At 39.9% G+C, this 14,145-nt stretch overlaps 1 pseudogene; it reads right to left on the bottom strand.

The window, feature by feature from the left end:
• Window positions 1–8,440: 8,440 nt before the first annotated feature.
• LOC111737809 lies at window positions 8,441–8,558 on the bottom strand (annotated as a pseudogene).
• Window positions 8,559–14,145: the final 5,587 nt, after the last annotated feature.

The following is a 14,145-nucleotide window of genomic DNA, read 5'->3' as shown; positions in this document are numbered from 1 at the left end:
AGTGAAGTTGAGCATCTTTACATGTGTGTATTGGCCATTTACATATATTCTTTGGAAAATTGTCTATTCAAATCTTTGCTCTGCCTCCCCACCCCTTAAACCTTTCTTTATTGTGGTAAAATATACATAACATAAAAGTTACCGTTTTAACTATTACAATTCAGTGGCATCAAGTACTTTAAGGTTGTTGTGAAACCTTCACCACCTTCCATCCGACTCTAGAACTTTTTCATCATTCCAAACTGAAATTCTATCCCCATAACCTCCGCCTCTCAGACCCTGGTGACAACTGTTCTCCTTTCCGGGTTTACTGTTTTTTTTTTGTTTTTTTTTTAGTTTTGGTTTCAGTAATAGCCATTCTAATGGGTATGAAGTGATATGTCATCGTGGTTTTGATTTGCATTTCCCTAATGATTAGTGATATAGAGTACTTTTTCGTATGTGTATTGGCCAACTGTATATCTTTTTTTTTCAAATGTCTATTTATGTCCTTTGCCCATTTTTAAATTGGGTTATTTGTCTTTTTATTATTGAGTTGTAAGAATTCTTTATATATTCTGGATACAAGTCCCTTATCAGGTATATAACTTGCAAATATCTCCCATTCTTTGGGTTATATTCTTGCATTCTTGATGGCGTACTCTGAAACACAAACGCTTTTAATTCTAAGATTTCCAATTTATCTATTTCTTCTTTTGCTGCTTGTGCTTTGGTGTCATAGCTAAGAAACCACTGCCTAATTCAAGGTCAGCAAGATTTACTCCTATGTTTCTTCTAGGTGTTTTATGATTTTAGCTCTTATATTTAAGTATCTGATCCATTTTGAGTTAATTATTGTATATGGTGTATGGTAGAGCCAGGGTGATCTTTTAAAAACACAAAGCAGAGTCTGTGACTCTCCCTGCTTAAGATTCATTACTGGCTTTCCACTGCTCTTAGGACATGATCTAAGTTTTCTCCACAAGGTCTTCATTCTCGTCTCGTTCCCCGGTCCTCCTACCCTTCATATTACTTTGCTACAGCCATCACCACCTTCCAACAGTTCTTAATCATGCAAACTCCCTTCTGTCCCAATGCTTCTGCACTGCTGTTCCCCGCAGCGAACACACAGAATACCTGATGGCCACCATCATTCTTTAGGTCTCAGTCTAAAAGTGCCTTCTTCAGTAAGACCTTCGCTGATCACTCTATCTAAAATGGATTCTCACCACCATTCCTTCTTCTTTTATTTGTTTTCTTCACAGGAATGTTAAAAAATATAATTCAACGGAGTAAAATTTAAAGATCTTTTTGGCTTTATTTGACAATTCATGAATCAGGGCAGCATCCAATCCAGCAGGTAGAAAGGAGCTCTGAGGAGCTTTACAAAATGAAAGACTTTTATAGACAGAAGGGAGAAGGAGCAAGGAAAGCAAAAAAAAAAAAAAAAAAAAAATGGATTGGTTATTGCAAGCTAACTTTCCTTCAGGGGATAGCAGGAGTTTGTTGGGCAGATGACCTAACTAGTGCCGATCAGGAGATTCCTGATTGACTGATTTAAGATTTCATTTCTTGAGCTGAGGACCTGAACAGACATTTCTCCAAAGAGGACATACAAATGGTCAACAGATATTGGAAAAGATGCTCAACATCACTAATCATAAGGGAAATGGAAATCAAAACCACAGTGAGATATCACCTAAAACCTGTAAGAATGGCTATTATCAAAAAGTCAACAAATAACAAGTGTTGATGAGGATGTGAAGAAAAGGAAACCCTCGTGCACTGATGGTGAGATTGTAAATTGGTGTAGCCACTATGGAAAATTGATGGAGGTTCCTTAAAAAATTAAAGATAGAACTACCAAATGATCCAGGAATTCCACTTCTGGGTATTTATCTGAAGAAGGCGAAAACACGAATTCAAAAAGATATATGCACTCCCTGTGTTCACTGAAGCATTATTTACAATAGCCAAGATATGGAAGCAATCTAGGTGCTCATCAATAGATGAATGGGCAAAGAAGATGTGGTCTATATATACAATGGAATATTAACTCTGCAGTAAAAATGAATGCAATCTTGCCATTTGTGACAACATGAATAGGCCTTACAGGATATTATGCTAAGTAAAATAAATAAGACAGAGAAAGACAGATAACCATATGATTTCATTCATATGTGGAATCTGAAAAAAACCAGAAAAGCGAACAAATAAAGCAAAACAGAAATAGACTCATAGATACAGAGAACAAACTGATGGTTGCCAGAGGGGAGGGGAGTGGGATGATGGGTAAAAAAAGTGAAAAGGAAGAAGACGTACAAAGTTCCAGTTGTAAAAAATAAAAATAAAAATAAGTCACAGGATGTAAAGTACAGCATATATTCAATATTATTGCACTAAATTTGTATGGTGACAGATAATTACTAGACTTATTGTGGTGATCACATCATAAGGAATATAAATGTAAAATCACTGTTGTACACCTGAAACTAATATAATATTGTATGTCCACTATACTTTAATTTTTTTAAAAAAAATACATCTTGGATTAAAATAAAATTCCATTTTTAGGAGAGCTGAAACTGTAATTACGTGAACTCTCAGTTTGGTGATGCGCAGCTTAGCTTAAGTGACTCCATTTTGAGCCTGTCGTCTTGTTTTTAACAGTAATTAACGAAGGCCATATTTTCTTTGTTCATTTGCTTACTTGTTTATTGCCCCCTTCCCTCATTTGAGCCCCATGAGGGCCAGGGCCATGTCTGTCTTATTCACTTTTATCCCCAGCACCTAGTACAGTGCCTGGCACATAATAGGGCCTCAGTAAATATTTGTTTGAAGAAAGAAAGAGAAAAAATGGGCATTACGTGTTTCTTCCATTCCCAGCACCCGTTTCCACTTTCGCCAATTCTATTACCTCCATCTTTCATCACCTTTTGCCTGGATTTTCTTCCATTTCCTGTTTTCAGGAAATGATATTATATCATTCCTGGAATATGATATTATGAAGTAGAGCATCCATTTTTACTTTGTCATTGTTTTTCTTTTCTTTTCTTCCCTCTTCTTACTGCTCATAGTATATAAGAATCAGTGGATAGGTTCAGCTCTCTAGCCTACAACAATTTTTTTTTTTTCTGAAACTTTCTCAGTAGAAACCCAACATTGAGCTCTCTTGGTCCTTTCTTATGTTTTCATATGAATAAGACTTTTCAGCTCAATGCAGTTGAAAGCTCTCTAAGAAAAGAATTTCTTTTCTAACTCAGAGAGTGGTTGGCTGAGTAAATCTCAATAAACACTAGGAGTTGATCAGCAGTGCTTTTTAAAACCAAGACTCAGGTATGCTATCCTTACAATGTCAACAAATTCCAATTTGATGGGTTCTGAAACTGTTGCAACCCTACAGCATACAAAATTTCATTAACCAAGCACTTTTTGTGTAAAAGTTTATTAGAAGTAATCACATAATAATAATACGTGTTGTCAAAAATCCTGCAGAATGATTTCTTACAGATGACTCCCTGTTTACATGGAAGAACTGGGGCCATTTGGTGACATGTCTCTGTGCACGTTTCTACTTTGTATCAATTCAGCAGGATCATAATCATAAAAAGGAAAACACCTTCATCTTAATGGTAAGCTTGCTACCCCGTTGATAGAAATTCTTTTGATGAAGACTGCAGCCAGAAACATGGGTAAAGACCATTTCACCTGAATGCCTCACATTCTGATTTTTTTTTTTAGTTTGCTGTCTTGCTTATCACTTACAGATATCCAAATACCTAAGAAGTGAGCCCAAAAGATAATTGAAACTTTTGATCCAAGAAATAACTCACACATTTGTTTTGCTTTGCTCTAATCTTCAGAACTGTATATCATGCTGACAAGTTGCAGATTTTTAAAAAACAAATTTTCCGTTGGGCTCCCCCACCCCCTTTTGTTGTGGTAATATTTTCTCCTATCTTCCATCTCCTAAAAAAAGTAGGTGTAACAGTCTAATCAGCCTTTACCAACTTTTCTGCAAGAACAAGGCAGAAAAATATAAAGATATAAATCAAGAATTGTTATTATTGTTTATGTAGTAGTGATATATGGTTCCACTGGGCTTTGTGTTTTACATGGCTACTTTGAAAACACAGAATGCTACTCAGGCACAAGCGATTTGTTTCTGAGCCCTGTGCTTGGATATTTCTAATAAATATTATTCTGTCTCTGTACCCATGCAATAAAATATTTTCAGATTCCTGGTAGTATTCCTGGTAGTAAGTCTACATTGTCAAACAAAGATAATGTCCCTAAACTTCAAGAACAGTAGGTAGAGAAAACACTTGGCATAAAATAACAAGATATTTGTAAATCATCATCATAACAGTGATAGTTTTATGCACGAGGCCATGTCTAGAAGGATGTATATCAACATATTAAGCCAAGATTTGCTGGATAAAGAAATTAGAGGTGATTTTATTTATTTTTTTATTGCTTATCTATATTATTTTTTCTAACTGCCAATGTATATTACTTTTGAAATAAAAAAAGATCCTTTTCAAAGAATAATACATAGAAAGAGTCAATAAAACTAAGTATAAAAATAGAATGAGTAACATTCTTTAATGGAAAGTAGGGAGAGTAGCTTCTGAGAAAGTGAAAATCTGATTTATCTTCTATTAATGTCTCAGTTCCTATTGTGAACATTTTCTTTAGCTTTGATGAAAACACTGGCTACCTGTTGCCCACCCGTCCCTTTAGCTAAGCCAGGCCACTGTGCCTACATGCCCCATGCCAAGAAAAGCAAGTGGCAGAAGAGGCTTTCCCAGTGGGAGAATAGGCTTCTCATTCAATTCTCAAGTGGATCCCACTCCAATCCTATTCCCACCTGTCTCCTGATTCCTGACTTTTTCTTCAGTTTAAAGACATGTGATTCTCTTGGGACACCCTAAAGACTTGGTCTGAACACAACCTTTTAGCTCTGAAGAGTGGTGACTGTTCAGCCCACAAACCCATGTAATAGCTTCCATGGCCTCCCACCGCACCCAAGTCCTTCCCCCACTCCCTTGTCTCAAGACGGTCTACAAGACAAGATTGAAAGCCTTCTCTTTAGTGTCACAACCCTTCCTTTTCACCTCTTACTGCTTCATCTTGTAGTATTATTTGGGAATAGAAGAATTTAAATGAAACGGCAGAGAAAGCTGGACCAAAAGTGAATGTTGTGGGGCTTAGAGTAGGGGCCTCAGGTGAAACATTTTGGAGATATTCAGCAGTACGAACTCGAATAACTATATATATATCCATTGTTTGTGGCTAGTATCTGTCCTGACTGGTCAGTACCCATAGATTATCAGTTGTTAAATATTTCGATATCATTCTTAGAATACTGTTGTAGTGTTGTAAATGGACAGTGCTTACAAGAGACATGAACTTGAGTATGACTTAGGGCTAGTAATTTACCTTCTCTAAACCTTAGTTTATACATTTGGAAAATCCGTAATATTGCCCTACCCAGTTCAAAGAGTTACTGTGATGATCAAATTGTCATATTGGAGGCAGAAGTTCCTTGTAAATTGTGAGAGACTTCATAGGCGAGGGATGACGATAACAATGTTGATGGTGAAGGTCAAGGTGATGGTGATAATAAAGAATTTAAAAAAAAAACTTGGGAACCCCAAGGACTATCCTTCTCTAGTTCAGTATGCTACAAGCATTGCTCCCTAGCTCACAATTCACAGTAACAGTTAGAAGCATATATACTGGTAACATCAACCTTTCTGGTTTCTGCCATTGTAGCCCCCAGGTCATTTACCGGCCTAGTGCTGATAGGCAGGCACTTCTTTTTGTCTGTGAGCATTTGTTCCAAGATTTATTTCACATCCTGGCTGGGAAACCCTTCAATATTGTAATTCCCAACATCAGGTTCAGCTTTGATGTCCATTTAATGATCTGCTAGGACCTGGAAAGAGCAAAATGGAAAGGAGGAATTATCCCAGGGTACCCCTGCACCCTACAAAGAGTATCTGAGTTGGATTCACATGTGCCCCCTTTTGATACATATCCTGTGATCCCCAAACCCACTCTGCAAGTTTCTTGGATGAGCCGTCGGTGTGGCCAGGTAAAGTTAGCAACTGGCTGCCTCCTTCCCTCCTTCTCTCCCTCTCTTTCCTTCTTGTTCTTTCTGACACCCCTGCCCCCTCTTTATGAAGGCTCTGGGTCTGTCCTAAGACGCTTCTGGCTGACCTTGACAAAAGCCCCATCTTGCCCTCGGAGAAAGGGGCAGAAGAGCTCCATGGAGTCTATTGCAACAGAGGCGGCACATGCTTACAGAATAATTGGCTCCTATAATTTGTTCAGAGCAATGGCTGAGTAGCAGGGAGGTTTAAATTCTGTGGCCTTAAGGGAAAAAACATTCTCTAGAGAGGTTTCTCTTTGCTTTTGTTAGTTGTAAAATAAAAAGACTTCCTGCAGAGGAGGCCTGCTCCTTGGTGAGGGCTTTCCTGTTCCTTCACATAAGTAAATGACCTCTGGGATCCTCTCTTCCACTTTTCCCTTTGGATCAGGTACTTAAAGTTATACAATGTGTAAGATGGTGGGGAGAAAATACAAGGAGTCAAGGCTTAAACACACCTAAAGATCCCTCATACACAGAGAGAGAGCAGGGCCTCAGAGAGGGAGTCATTCTGCAATGACCTCACAGTCACAATAGGCCTCAAATGCCCCTTCATACATTATCTCTAAATGAGATTTGGCACACAGGTGCAAAAATGCACCAACAGGAGTCACCCATTAAAACATCACGATTTCCATTTGACTCACTTTGGACATTTCTTAATATATCTCTTAACCTCTGAGGGATGCTAGATATGACCATGAAGCACCAAACTGACTATTAGGAGTAGCTAGTCTGAGATTCCATTTACTTCAGGAATTATTCTACATGGTTGTTATATTTGACAATCTTGACAGTCCTGTGAAGTCGGTGCTGTCATCAGCCCCATTTCACAGACTGGGAAACCAAGACCTTGTTCAAGGTCACAGCTTGAAAGTGGTAAGACTGGAGTATAAACCCAGGCTGATATAACACCGAAGCATCTTTCTATTCTTCCATTATCAATGACAGCACAGCCTAGCATTTTATTGTTAACCTTGTACTTGTTCATCAGCCATGGGCACCTAGGATCATCTTTCCTGGTAGCATCATCTTCTCTTTGAACCCCTCGCAGGGATGGTCCTGCAGGAGCTGTCAGGTGGGGCTTAGGTTTATGCCTGGGTTGAAATCCTCTAAAATTCCCTCTGAGAGAGTCCAGGGCATCTGATGCCTTGATTGCCCTGGGAAACATCATTTTTAAGTTAGTCTGACCTCCCTGAGCTCATTTCTTTGTCCCAGTCACCTTTGCTTCCATCAAAAATAACAGGTTGCTGATAAGTTGGCTCTCGGCTCCCCTGCTCAGACGTTGGACTCTGCATCTGTGCTCAGAGGAGGGCTCTCAAGTCTAAAAAAGCCCTCATGCTCTGTATTTTGACAGGTTGAGAAATCCAATCCATTCATTTTGAAAACCCATTAAGCCCAACCAATATGAGATATTTAGAAAGGCCAGGATTTTGCTTCTGGTCAGAAGGTCAGTGCTGTCATAAAATAATAGCTAAAGGAAGTGAAACAAAACATATTTTATTGTATGGCTATAATTCCCAAACATTCTTTAAAAATATACTTTCAGTTGAAGCAAGACAAAACAAAAACACAGCACACTGAATTGCCGGAAATTGTCACCACTATAAACTCTCTTTGTTCAGAGTATTTATTCAATTTTCCAGGCCCAGTTCTCAGACCAGTGATAGGCACAAGTAAATGCTCAATAAGTGTTCAATGAATGAGCTTCAAAATGGTTTATTTTGCTATTTTACATTTTTTCTAGGTATTAGTTTCTCTTGTTCCCAATTGCTGCTAAATCATCCTCAAGAAAAGAACATCTGATTTTAGTTCTCTGGGGCATTGAAAAGTGAGTTTCAGAATAAATAAGTTTGACTCTTCTTGGCATCTCGAATTATATTATTGATAATGCAGGTAATAGGGTTTTATGGCCAGATTCTCCAAAGATAACTCGTTTGATCCTTTCGACTTTGTGAAGGAGGCATGGGAGATGTTATTCTTTTGTGTTAGCCCTAGGAAGGGTGGGTGAGTACAGACCATTACCTGAAAGAAAATAACTTTACTATTAGGTGACCTTGAACACAAATAATGTTCAGAAGATGGTGTAAAACATTCCTATATTTTCCCACTGAGTCATCTTCCAGTCCATAGACTGTCTCCTTTGATGAATATTTTTATTTTCATTTATTTATTTATTTACTTACTTACTTACTTACTTACTTACTTACTTACTTACTTATTTTTTAGGCAAGGCGACCCTTGGTTGACCTCACAGATTGCAAGGACCTTGTCAGTTTACAATCCCTTTTTCTTTAAATGTTTTTATGCCTGCAGCACCTGGCCTTCTTGGTGGTCTCCCATCCAAGTATTAACCAGGCCCGACCCTGCTTAGCTTCCAAGATCAGATGGGATTGGACTTGTTCAGGGTGTCATGGCCATAGACTGATGAATATTTTTAGATCCCTCCTCCCTCTTCTCTTACCTCTCACAATCCTTTCCATCTTTTCCACTCCATCTCTCTGAGCACCACCCTGGAGAAACCAAAAGACTTTCAAGGTTCTAAGCATGTCTCCTGCCTTTGCCCTGATGTGATATAGCAGTCCCTAATCCTATATCCAAAGATTCGGTTTATAGTCAGAGGGAGCAAACGTATGACCTGTGACCAGAGCTGACTCTTGGAATCTCCAGGTAGACTCAATAAATAGGACTCCTTTTCTCTACCTGAGCTGTGGGCCTACTGAGAAGAAAGAACGAAGAGTAAGCTGATGGAGGTAATGCAACACCTTAATGAGAAAGTGGATATTGAAGAATATGGCTTATAGTGGTAGGCTAATAAGATTCCTAATGTGTAATCTCAGACTTACCTATGCTGGACTGGGGTAGGCTACCCTTCATCAAGGTGGAACCCTGTGGGTAGGTGGCTCAAAAGAGGAAGGCTCTGGATTATAAATGCCCAATTTCTTCTCTCAAACCCTTTAATCAGGTAAGTTATTTTTTCCCACTAGAGGAGGAAGGAGTAAAGAGGGGGGAGAGGCCAGGTGTAACTCTTACAGATGTCTCTTCTTATGAGGAATCATCAGGAAGAGAAGTATTCCTCTTAACGCAGCATGGTTTACTGACCCATGCCATTTTCAAAAAGTTGATGGAGTAGGTTATGTTTAAAAATAAGGAGATTTTACACAAAAATCACAATTTCTGGCATTTTTTTTGAAAAGTAGAATGATTGATCAGCAGTGAACCTGTGTTCTCATGTGGCAGCAATGGCTCAGAAATGTACTGTGCCAGTTCCTTTAGTCAGATCTGGGTGCTTTAGCTCATCAAGGACCCCCAGTCCCTACTGTGTAGATATTGCTCTTTCCAGTTCCACACATTTATATCTCCTGCCTGGCCCTTCTGGGCATTTTAGTTTGTTTCTTCTGCTTCCCTGTGTATATCTAGAGCGGAGCATCTACAGCACCAACAGACCTGTGTCTTGCTAATGTTTCTCAGCTCTACTGATTATTGTTTTATTTTGATACATTATTAGCTTAGCAAAGTCCTAATCTTTTTATTCTGTCTTACAGAAGACTTCTTCCATAGCAGAGGTTTTGCACTGGAGAAGATAAAGGAGGTTTAGGGAAAAGGAAAATCCTGACCTGTCAAACAAAGAAACCAAGGCCCAGATGTTAAGGAACACATCAAGGCATATTGCAGGAGGAAGACACCTGTGCTGTCCTTGGATGTCTATTCTACTGCACTGCAGCTGTAGCCATTTTTGCTTTACTGGGTACCACTGAGCCAGGCGAGCAACAGATTGCACATCTGAGTGTGAATTTCTGAAATATACTTTGCCTCCCCACGGTGACCAGTTAGGCAGAAGCCCCAACCTAACTGGATCCACAGCTGCTTTTCCAGGGCAGCAGTGGGTGAAGAGGAACAGTGACAAGGAGAGAAGGGAGTCAAGAGTCTGTTTTTCTAGCCTGTCTGGAACTCTCTGTCCTTTCCAGAAGTGCAAAAGGGGTTAAGTCAGGGAACAGCAGGGCAGAATGAAGCAAGCCAGACCTCATTCACACATTTCCCCTCTTACCTCACCCACCAATCTGGATATACCTATCCTTTCCCTAAAGACTTGCCATAAACCAGAGGGAAAAATGGTTGTTATGACAGTATGGATGTAGGGATAGTTGGATGGATGGGTAGACCAATGAATTAACGATTCATCTCGGGGAGTTTTGTGAGCCCCTTCCATGTGTTTGCAGCAGAAATCATTTTGATTTGTTTTTAGACTCCTACTTTTAGCACCTAAGGTTCAAATGTCAAGGCCGAAAAAGCAGACATTCTCTATCTCCGATAAGAAGGAAGTACAGTAGGCGTTAAGAGCATGGGCATTGGAGTCGTTTGACCCTATTAGCATCTTGGAGCCTTACTTTCTTAATGCATAAAATGTTGATAATAATAGTACCTTTCTCAAAGATGGTTGTTAATAGAATTAAATACTTTTTGGAAAATACCCAGTAACCCAGTGCCTAAAAGATAGAAAGCTCTTGGGATATGATAAGCCTAATTCAAGTGAGAGCATTCGGTTGTATATATTGAGCGCTTAATACATGCTTAGCTCTTTCACAGGAGTCAAGTGTATGTTTGTGGGTACTGACAAAAGTTCGGGGTGGGGGTTGGGCATCTGCAGAGTATGATTCTGAGATAAAGGACAAAGACACGCTGATGTAACTGTAATGGAGCATCCTCATATACATTCTGGTGGGTGGTTGGAAGGGGAGAGAGGGCACTTCTCTGGCTGGAGCTGCTGAGAAAGAAAAGTCAGTGGAAGACAAAAGGAGTTGGGAGGGATTCCAGGTAGAGGAAGCCACACCGAAGGGAATAAGCAGGCATGCCCGTGCTGTTTGCAGGCCGCGCGGAGGAAGGAGATGGGTAGAACTGCAGCTGCTGGTCAATTTCCTCTTTTGCCCCAGATCCAGGGAACTTCTAAGAAGCAGATTCTGCACTAAGTATTTTCAGCTGAGTCTTGTCACTTGCTGGCTCTTTTACCTGGCCTGGATCACTCAAACCATTCTGAGCCTCAGTTATTCATCTATAAAACAGGAAGCATTCTGTGAATCTCGTTTGCTATTGTGATGCTAATGAGATTGCCCATGTGGAGGGCCTTTGTGAATGGAAAAGTGCTGCAAGAATGTGAGGACTGGTCGCTGATGGCTTTTCCATCTGGTAGCCACAGTGGGCTGTTTCAAGCAGTAAGCAAATCATTCTCCTGCTGAAAACTCCTCCATTGCTTCCCTATTGCACGTAAAGTCCCAGCCCCTCACCCCGGCCCACTGGACTTTATACAGCTTTCCCCAGGTGCCTGCTCCCCTTCATTTACCACCTTTCAACCACACTGGCCGCGCTGTTCCACCGAAGGCTAAGACATTCCTACCTCAGCGCTTTTGTCCTCTCTGTTATGTCTGCTGGAAACTCATGATGGCTGGCTCCCTGTTTTCATCAAGGTCTGGTCTCTGAAGACATCTTCTCAAAGAGGCTGTCCTAGGCCACCCAATCTAAGGTATTATCTACCCCCACCCCCACCCCTCGCTCTCCAGCCACTCTCTGTCACCTTGTTTCATTTTCCCTGTATTGTTTATCACTCTCCAAACATACCACTATCACTTATTGTTTACTTGTTTGTTGGTTGTTCTTCCCCCATGTAAGTTGTTTTTTTTTTCCAAAAAAGACTTAGGGTGTCTTGTTCACAGCTCTACTAGTGCCTCGAATAGAGCCTGACACTGAGAGGTGCTCAATAAAAATTTTTGGCCAAGTTTAACTACAGTCCCTCAACCTCCAACACTTTTCAACAAACAAGTTTTATTAACAGGGAAAATATTTACAATTCACCACAGACTTCTAAACTAGAAGAGTTCTGAATTATATTGCACTAACCTAACTCCCGCTACATTTAAGCATCATGAATATTGAGTCAGAATATTACCAAAAGAAAGCAAAACAAGAAGTCTGGTCTCTCCACTGCAACAACAGTCAAGGCAAAATGCATCAAGTTCACGGTTGTGTGGTCAGACAAGGACAGGGACAATGGGCATTTAAGAGGAAACCGGTGGGCGGCAAGTGGGACTCTAAGAGCAGCAAAGCCAAGGGGGACCAAGGAAGCCTTTGCTGGAATTGGCAGGCAGTGGCTGGTTGGTGAGGTAATTTGTGCCTGGCAGGCCATGCCCACAGAGATGTCTATCCAAGGGAGGTGTTGGCAGATCTGTGATGCCTCCTGTTGCTCTGCAAACTGCCACTGCTGCTTAATGAGCCGGTCAGCCATTAAGTGCCTCCCACACAATGGCAGCATGTGAAAATTGAGCAGTGGAAGGAACATACTGGAAAGCAGAGGAGTTAAGTCTTAAACAAAGTCCTCCATATCCTTTCCTCTCCACTTATGTCTTTGACCTTAACTCCTAACACTCTCCCCTTATTCTCTTTGCTGTACCCATACTGGCCTCCTTTCCTTTCCTCCAGCCTACCAAGCCCATGCCTACCTCAGGGCCTTTGCACTGGCTGTTTGCTCTGCCTAGGACTCTCCCCTCAGACCTTTGCCTGGCTGGCTTCTTCATTTCATGTTTCTGCTACAATATGGCCTCCTTAGAGAAGCTTTCTCTAGTCACCGTGTTTAAAAAAAAATCACCTGCTTTCCAGCCACACTCAAGTTCCTTACCCTCACTTATTTTTTTTCAAATAAAGCTGGCAGTTGATTATTATCTATTTATTAATTTACTTATTGGCTATCCAATCCACTGGCTTCTCCTACCAGTCTAGTGTGAGTTTCTGGAGAGCAGAGACCACTTTTGTCTTCTTCATGCTGTACCCACCTTAGACCATGCCTAACTTAGACTATCAATGACAGCAAGTATCAACTGAATTTTTTGTTGAATGAGTGAATGAACGAATGAGGTAAGGTTCAGGTTCAGGATGCACTGGGTTATAAAAGGCACTGAATACCAGAGGTGAATACGAAATGGCAGGGGTCCAAGGTAGGGAGGGATGATGACTGTAGGTATTAAAGCAGGAAAGTCTTGAGATGAAGAATTTTTTAAGAGCTTTATAGGATCCAAGCATATCCATTCCACATTAAACATAGGTATTTTTTCTGTAGAAGGAGACAAGATTTTGATAATGGTACTTCTGAAATTATTTAATTACAAATACATATTAAACTAATTAAACAAGGAGGCCATAAACTTAGCAATCTATATAATCAAACTCAAACCTAAGCCAGTAAATGCTGCAAGCTTACGAAATGGAAAGCTAAGGACAACCAATCACAAATAGCCAACTAGTCTTTCCCAAATAAGGTAACCTCTTAAGCTATAGCCATTCAAATAATTTCCTTGTTTTGCTTCTAGGCCTTCTCTAAAAAGGTCTTGTCCCTAGCTCCTGTCAGTAGAGCACTCCTAACCACTTCTGCTTTGGTGCTGCCCAATTCGAACTGATCTTTGCTTAAACCCTTAAAATTCTTAATATTCCTCCAATTATCTTTTTAAATTTTATATTTTTATTTTTTTCAATTATAGTTGACATATAATATTATTTTTTTTCCTTTAACATTAAAATTTTCTTTTTTTAATTAATTTATTTTTTTAATTGAAGAAATGATTTAAATTTTTTCCCCCTGTCTACCTTCCCTCTCCCTCCTCCCACCTGCCTTCTGGTAACAATATTATATTAATTTCAGATATAATCATACAGTGATTAGACATACATGTAACTTACGAAGTGATCACCCCGATAAATGCAGTACTCATCTGACACCGTACAGTTATTACAATACTACTGACTATATTCCCCTGCTATACTCTACATCCCATGACTATTTTGTAACTACCAATTTGTACCTCTTAATCCCCTCCTCCCTTCACCCATATCTCCACCCCTCAATTTGACAACCATAACAATGCTCTCTGTATCTATGAGCTTGTTTTTGTTGTTTGTCTGTTTATCCTGTTCTCTAGATTCCGCATATGACATTTGTCTTTCTTTGCCTGACTTACTCCACTCAGCAC

This window comes from Pteropus vampyrus, unplaced genomic scaffold (genome assembly GCF_000151845.1).
Source record: "Pteropus vampyrus isolate Shadow unplaced genomic scaffold, Pvam_2.0 Scaffold31, whole genome shotgun sequence".
NCBI lineage: Eukaryota > Metazoa > Chordata > Mammalia > Chiroptera > Pteropodidae > Pteropus > Pteropus vampyrus.
This window is presented reverse-complemented; position numbering and strand designations above follow the sequence as displayed.